The sequence below is a fragment of the Octodon degus genome, unplaced genomic scaffold, assembly GCF_000260255.1.
Source record: "Octodon degus isolate 3935 unplaced genomic scaffold, OctDeg1.0 scaffold00091, whole genome shotgun sequence".
Lineage (NCBI taxonomy): Eukaryota > Metazoa > Chordata > Mammalia > Rodentia > Octodontidae > Octodon > Octodon degus.
Genome location: NW_004524667.1, coordinates 2,467,873 through 2,476,623, shown reverse-complemented (window position 1 = coordinate 2,476,623; position 8,751 = coordinate 2,467,873).

Below are 8,751 nucleotides of genomic sequence, written 5' to 3'. Positions count from 1 at the left end.
CTCACCTCCATTCCCCTCCCTTTCCCTTCTCTCCCCTCCCCTCCTCACTCGTTGCTGCTAGGTTTTTACTTTACTGGCCTTGAACTCACTGGATAGCAAAGGCTGACCTTGAACTCACAGTGATCCTCTTGCCTCAGCCTCCTGAGTGCTGGAATTAGAGGGTGTGTCACCACACCCAGCTGACATTTACTAAGATTTTTCAACCCACACCTTGCATCTCTTGGACCCATACATACAGACATATAACACATTATACATGTTTATAGTACATAATGATCACATTACTTATACAGATTTGGTGCATGTACACAGTACCTCAATCCCTCTCCACCCCTTTTAAAATCATACCCTCCACACACTCTAAAACTTTTCAAACTATGTGTGACCACTAGAGCAGACTGTCAACTAGAATGGCTTTCAGATGCACCTGAGGGATTGGCAAAGCACACTTTGGAGAGGGTCATGGAGGTTGACTCTAGCTGCTCTACATGGTCCCCTGTCCCCTTTGTCTCTGGCACTGTGTTCCTTCTCTGCTTCTTTCCCACCATGAACAAAGCACCTATGCTCTGCTTCGTTCTCCCATCATGACGTTTTTGTCTTGGAGCCAGCTGACAATGGGCTCAATCCCCTTAAAACAGAAGCCAAATTATACCTTGTTCTTCCTTTTAAGTTGTAAGTGTTCAACATTGTGTCCAGCAAAGGAAAATCTGACTAATACATTGGGCAACTATGTAATATGGAGAAAATGGCATTTGCCTAAGCATATATTTTGACTACTCATGTGACTTTGAACAAGATTCTGTCTTGGTTACTGTCTCTTCAGTTGAAGATAATACCACAAGAAGTGGCTATATTTTATAAGAGAACATATGGAAATACATTAAATACAGAGGTAAAGAATGAAAGAATCTACAGATTTGTAGAACTGCAGAATTCTGACATCCACTTCTTGAGAACCGAGTGTTCTTGAACAAGTTTCACCTCCTTTGTGCCTAACTTTTTTCATTTGTAAAAATTAAATAATTACCCAAAAAATTAAACAATTACAGTACTGGGCATAATGGCACGTATCTATAATCCCAGCGCTCTGCAAAGCTGAGACAAGAAGATCACAAGTTTTAGTCCAGCCTAGGCTACTTAGCGTCTTAGCAAGATCTGTATCAAAATAAAAAATAAAAAACAGGCTGGAGGTGTGACTCAATATGAAATTCCTAGGTTCAATCTCTAGTACTGGATATAATGATGGCACTTATTTTTTGTGGTTGTTGTGATAATACTTAGCACTTGAAACAAAGAAAACATCCAATAAATGTCAGCTATTTCTTTTACTGCTTTGTAATTTTCAGAGACTTTTCATCTAATACGATCTCAACTGATCACCTGGGAAACTTGTGGTTTTCCCACATCCTTCCAATTCCCGTCTCCCTTCCTTTCCTTCTGCCCCAGTGATGCCCCACTCACTGAGAACACAGAGGCCATCATTCTTAATTTCCCTTAGTATCTTCCACATCTGTAAACTGCTGTGGTACGAGCATCTGGGCTCCCTTCCCTAAACTCCACTTAGACATTTCACTTTCTCTTTCTGGAAAATACAACTTGTGCTTCTTTAAAAAATAGATACGACACATTTTTCTGTGTGAAATGTTCTTTCTTCTCAGTTTTTGTCACAGTAACACCTACTCCTTTTTCTCGTTTCAACTCCTCTCAAAGCTATCTCTTTGAACATCTTCTGCAATTTAGGGAGGTATTCTCATGGTCCCCTAAATTTACTTCTACACTAAATTATAGTTATATATAAATAATTCATTGCTGGCATGTCTATTTCCTTTACATTCTCAGAGCCTAATACAGTGTCTGGCACATACGTGACCAATTACCATGGTTTGCACAGACTGGCTTTAACACTCAGAACTTTGCAGTCCCCAACGGTTGGTAAACAATATACACAGAGTATGTATTTACTATCTTCTTTCTCTCTACTACCAACCCCTCAAACCAGTGTTATCAACCTCCATTCTCTTCTCTACCTCTTCTATCTGATGGCCCATGACACACTGCTCCTCTCATGGCCAAATCTACAGGGCAGTTTATAATCCTTCACATATCAAACTTTCAATAAATGATCATTAAGAATCAGGTTAATCAGGGCTGGAGAGATGGCTCAGTGGTCTAAAGCACCTACTTAGAACAAGCTTAGCAAAAGCATCAGGGACCGCGGTTCACGCCCCCTGGTGGGCTGAGCTGGCCCCTCTCTCTCTCTCTCTCTCTCTCTCTCTCTCTCTCTCTCTCTCTCAAATAAATAAATAAAAATTTAAAAAAAAAAAAGAATCAGGTTAATCATATGATATATCTAGTTTTTCTTAAGTGAAGCAAGCCAGTAGTAAAATATTCACATATACTAAGTATACGACTACACAGATTCAAGGCATCATTTCATGTATCACTCTACATAATTCTAAACGCTGTGTCATACAATTTCATTAAAATAATCACAAGATGTTGTTGGGTGTGGTAGTGTATGCCTATAATTCCAGTACTCTGAGAGCTTGAGGGGGAGGATCCCAAATTCAAACCCAGCCTGGGCAATTTAGCAACATAGTGAGAGCCTGGCTCAAAATTATTTAAAAAAAAAAAAAAAAAAAAAAGACTGGGGATGCTGGGGATGAAGCACAGTGGGAGGCCCTGGGTTCAGCTTCCAATACAAAATCATCATCATCACCATCATCCCCTGTGACCAATGAATGCTAAATGTTTCCTGAAATGAGAACTTCAAAAGAACAGGGCCACAGCTCAGTGGAAGAACACTTACTTACTGCATGTAGGGTTCTGGGTCTAATCTCCAGCACCACAAAAACGCAGTGTTTCCAGAAGTGATGACTCATGGTATTAAAAAAATATTGAAGGCAAAATGAAAAGCAGTTCTCCTTTTTTATGAAACCAAACAATGGCATTTCAGGAAGTTCATAATAAATCGTTTTTCATTTTCTCTTTTGTTTTTTTTTGTCTTGGTACCAGTAATCGAACTCAGGACCTCACACGAGGCAGGCAAGCACTGTGTTGCTGAGTTAAATCCCTGGCCCCCTTTTTTTCCTTTTTAACTCTGAAAATATATGTACAGAAATGATCTCTAAAAATGGGTATGTAAGTACTTGAATTTACCATTTTTAAAGTCAAAGAGAAGGTTTGTTATTGTTACCCACTTATTAATATCCTAAAAGCAGAGGTTTTCCTCAACGCTCTCATTCCTTAAGACTAAGTACAATCATCTCTTAGCAAAGAATAATGCCTGGGAATTGCCTGTTTACACATTCCTCTCTCCCACTGAAATCTAAGTTCCTTGAAGGCAGGATTAGACCTGGGTTTTTACTGAATCTCTAACACCCTACAAATTAGATGCCTGTGAGGCAAAAGTAAATGTCTTAAGTAGAGAGGTAGGAAAAAGAGGAAACAGAAAAAAAAAAAAGTGAGCTATTGTAAAAACTATTATTTTTCAGAATTGAAGGCATTCTATCAGAAATACACATAAATTTTACTTGTAAAACATTGGCACATATGTATACACAAAAGAAAGCACTGCAAATGAATAAGAATTGTAAAGTTGACTTTTCTCTTGAACTTACAGAATTTCCTTGTCACATTAAAAGTTAATTCAGCATATGATTTGTGGTTAGTAGAAGATCCACTGGAAATCAATATAATTCCTTTTGGTTCAAAACCCAAGAAATCTAAAGGCAATTTTTTTTTTTTAATCTCTGATATCCAGAGATTCACTTACACACACACACACACACACACACACACACACACCCCGTAACTATTTCCAGGCTGGACATGTGATACACGCCTGTAACTCTAGCTACCTGAGAGACTGAAAGAGGAAGATCATGAGTTTGAGGCCAACCTGGGTATCTTAGTAAGACCCTGTGTAAAATAAAGAGGTGGGGTGGGATGGGGTGTGGCTCAGCACTTCTTGAGTTCAATTTTCAGGACATTAAAAGTTAAAAGAGTAGCCTACCTGAGGCCTTGGGTTCAACACCCAACTCCAAAACCAAAACAGAAACCAACCCAACAAAAACTAATTCCTGGCATGCACATGGACATGTTCTACTAATAAGCATTATATAACAAGTCTTGGAAATTAATATGTGTTATATCTACATGTACCTTCTGTATATACATAAAAACACATTTGAATTTCTATTTGCTAAATTTCATGAATAAATCAATTACCACTAATTTCAAAAACAAACTTTTCCCAAGAAAAAATTGTGGAAACAGATATAAAATTATCAAACCACTAATTTGATCCAAATTACTTCAATCTAAAGCCTCTTAAATTCAAAGAAATATGAATTGTATGTTGTATACAATTTTGAAATTAAACAATTAGCTTAGAAATTCTGCCCTCATTTCCTTTACCCAGGCAGGGACATGTATCAGAAGTCAATGTTTGTATTAGCCAGGTTTAATGGTGCATGCATGTAGCCTCAGGTACTCAGGAGACTACGACAGGAGGAGCCCTTGAGCTTAGGACTTTGAAACCAGCCTGCACAATATAGTGAGACCTTGTTAGAGACTCAGAGACAGAGAGACAGAGAGACAGAGAGACAGAGACGGAGGAGGCAGGGGGGAGGGGGAGAGAGAGAGAGAGAACTAAATTGTATAGCACTGATATAATGGAATATTAAATGGAACTGAAAATAAATGAGCCACACCTACCTATGTATCACCATGGATCAAAGTCACCAATGTTATGCTAAAAGTATCAAGGGAAAAAACAATTTTTTGAGACACACTCTCAATGTAGTTCAGGCCAGCCTTGAACTCACTATGTAACCCAGGCTCACTTCAAATCCATACCAGTCATTCTGCCTCAGCCTTCTGAGTGCTGAGATTACAGGTATGTGCTACTATGCCTGGCCTATTTTATTTTTGTTAAGCACCAAATGTGAAAAATGTAACCATATAATAATAAATAAAAATTTTAAACATATGGTTAAAAAATTCAAGAGGGTAATAAACACTGAATTTTGCCATGGGTACTTGGGTAACAGGGAGAGGTAAATTAAACTGGTAAAGGTCATATAGGAATGCTAATATATTAGTCATATTCTATTTCTCAAACTGTATTATAGATACCTGAGCTTTTTATTGTTATTCTTTATATTATACACATATTCTATGAACTTTATGTGTTTGTTTAACAACATCTTTTTAGGAAGTAAATTTTAGGGATGGGAGTGTAGCTCAGTGGTATAGCACTTGTCTAATATTTGCAAAGCCTTAAAAATTCAATCCTATTCAATCAAAAAAGGCCATTTTTCAAAAACTATTTTCTTTTTTTAAAAAATGTATTTAGTACAGGGTCTATAGGGTCTCACTATGTAGACTGGACTTATAGTGATCCTCCTGTTTTCAGCCTCCCTAGCACTGGGATTACAGGTGCACACCGGGGATCAAACCCCGGCTACTATGCTCTACCGAAGCAGGCACTTTAGTCCGCTGAGCTATCTGGCCAGGGCAAAAACGATTGTCAACAATACAAATATAATATGTCTAGAGTATTATAACTATTAATTGAAAAGTGTGAGGATTTTTAGTTGAATTTTCATAGAGCTGTGTAATATTTACCATTAATTTTTTTTACTATTAAAATTTATAATAACTGTTCAAGGTGCAAGAAATTCAACTTAAAAAAAAAAAGAAATTCAACTTAGTAATACAATTACTTTTCTATGAGATGAGACAAATTTAATTAGCCTATTTTGCCATATGTTGACCAAAGGTAGTAGATATCAAAGCTACATGAAATAGCCAGACAGGGGCGTATACCTGTAATCCTAGCTACTAGGGAGGCTGAGAAAGAATGGTAATAAGGTCAGGGCAGTCTAAGAAATTCAGCAATACTCTTTCTCAAAATAATGATAATAAAAAGCATTAGGGAATGTAGTTCAGAGCACTCCTGATTTCAATCCTAAGTACCACAAAAAAAAAAAAAAGAACAAAAATTTTCTTCATAAAGACCTTTGGGCCCATAATCCCTCAAGCTCTTCATATTTTCATCACCATTCTCTCATAGAAACATTCATATAGTAAGACTATGCAGTGAGGGTTTCAGAGGAAATAATTTAACAGAGAACTAAGAAATCCCTAATGGTCAGCTCTGACATGCTAGCTTTCAAACTGACGAGCCCACCATTTTTATAAGAGTAATTCAGACAAATTGATGACAATAGTATGTAGGCAGCTTTCAAAATTAAAATTGATGAGCCTGCTCCTCTACTTGCCAGAGTTGATTGATCTCAACATTAATGAAGTGAGAGGGGAATGAGAGTAGGCCACTGCTGGGCTGGTCCTCCGGGTCCTCGCCAGCTTGTGAGCATGAAGACAGGTCCTAGAGGATGGGGGGGGGGGGGTTGCTGCTGCATTAACAGCAGGGAAGAATCTATCAAGACTTGACATATTTGTAAATTCCTCTAGGTAACAACGCAAAATTGAAGTAGCCCAGTACACAAATGAGAGTATTTCAAAAATGTGGAGTTCCCTCTAGCAACTCACTGTTGTTTTGATAGGTTGCTAATTCAGCACAGATAGGGATCAATTCTCTGCAAATTCCTGAGCATAAACAAACAGTACTTCAGTAGGAGTATTTTATTTTTTTAATACCCAAACTATCTTCAAATCAAATTTCCTATGAATCACAAGGACAGCTTTTAAATAAATAAATAAAAAAAATAAAATCAACTGCATTTTTGGGCCGGGGAGATGGCTCAGTAGGATAAGTGCTTGACTGGCAAACACAAGGATCTGAGTTCAATCCCCAGTTCCTCCAAAATAAATAAAAAAAAAAATAAAATCACAAGGACAGCTTTAACTATATGACTTTCTACTGGTAGTTTTGACTCAGTAGAACCTCTTGAGTAAGTTGGAGCAAGAGTCACTCTGTTAGATGCTTTACATAACTCAATAAAAAGTGCTGAGCATGGTGCTAAGGATTTTATGCATATTGCCTCAGGTATGGTAAGCCCTGTGAAGAAAACCTTATCTTTCATTTGCTACTTACAGAAAGTGAAATATTCAGTAACTTGTTCAAATTCACTTAATTAATACAAGAATTATAATACAGGAAATAAACAAAATTTATAGTACAGGAACCTAAGCCAGGACTGTTCAACACCAATTCTGTCTGTTATGTTATGCTGCAAAGCACATCACTCTTTTTTTTTTTTGGGGGGGGGGGATAGAAATCTAAGTTTATTTTTTATATATATTTATTTTTATTGAGAAATCACGCTCATTTTTAATAGACTTCAGTACATTTAAAAATATAAATTAAGTGGTAAAACTTTAAGTGGATTTATAGCTTTATATTAAAATGATATAATGTAAAAGAATCATGAAACAATCATGTATCATTCCATTCTTCCATTACAGCACCATATCATATCTCGTCTTCTCCAGCCTTCAAACGAGTCTAGCTCTAGAGACTTTCTAAAACAGGTACTCTGTTGCTGGACAGGGTGACGCACACTTGTAATCCCAGCACTCAGGAGGCTGAGATAGATAGGAGACTCATCGTGAGTTTGAGGCCAGCCTGAACTGCACAACAAGACCCTGTCTCAGAAAACAAAAACAGGGGCCGGGGAGATGGCTCAGTAGGATAAGCATTTGATTGGCAATCTCAAGGATCTGAGTTCAATCCCTGGTTCTGAAAAGAAAAAGAAAACCAAAAAAAAAAAAACAAAAAAACCACCCAAATAAACAACAACAAAACATCCAAAATAAATAAAACAGGCATTCTGCACTATATACATAGAAAATTATGGCTTAAATTACTTGAAGATAATCTTTTATTTTTAAGTAATTTCTCTGTAAGAAGTTTGATACTAAAATGAAAAAAAATGGTCATATGCTTCACAAAAGAACACATTAAAATGAGGTTAAGAAATAAAACAGTTATTTTAAAAATAAACCTCACACCTTAATATCCTGAGAGCTCACACATGTACAAGATCATATTCTCAAGCTTCATATTATAAACTATCTCCTGAGGTCATAATTCTGAATATCTGAATTGACCAAGAGAGATCAACAACACTGGCCTAAAAAATCTAACATTATGACAACAGAAACAAACTGCTTTTTAAAAATGGGAAACTCTTAAGTGATAACTTAAAATCCATATAGCATTCTTTTTATGTCATCTCAAAAAAAGCACACTAGGGCCGGCCAAAGAGCTCTGCAGACTAAAGCGCCTGCTTAGGCAGAGCACAGCAGCCGGGGTTTGATCCCATATGTGCAGTGCCAGCCCCACCCCTGAGGCATGCTGAGATGGTGATTGAGACCGGGTGTGGTGGCACATGCCTATAATACCAGTTCTTGGGAGGCTGAAAACTGAAGAATCACTACAAGTCCGATCTATGTAAGAGTCTATAGACCCTGTATACTCTGTACTAAACACACACACAAAAAAGCATACTAATAAATATTTTCACAAAGATTTCATCTTCAGAAGCACATTAACACTAATGAATTAGACCCCAAAATACCTGTGTACAAAGGAAATTAGCACATTCCTTCCTTTTTTAATGCTATGGATAACCTGTCCATTGAAACTTTAGCAAAGTGTTTCTTTAAAAATATAGCCACAGGGGCTGGCGAGATGGCTCAGTGGTCTAAAGCACCTACTTAGAACAAGCTTAGCAAAGCACAGGGACCGCGGTTCAATCCCCCAGCACCACATGCCAGCCA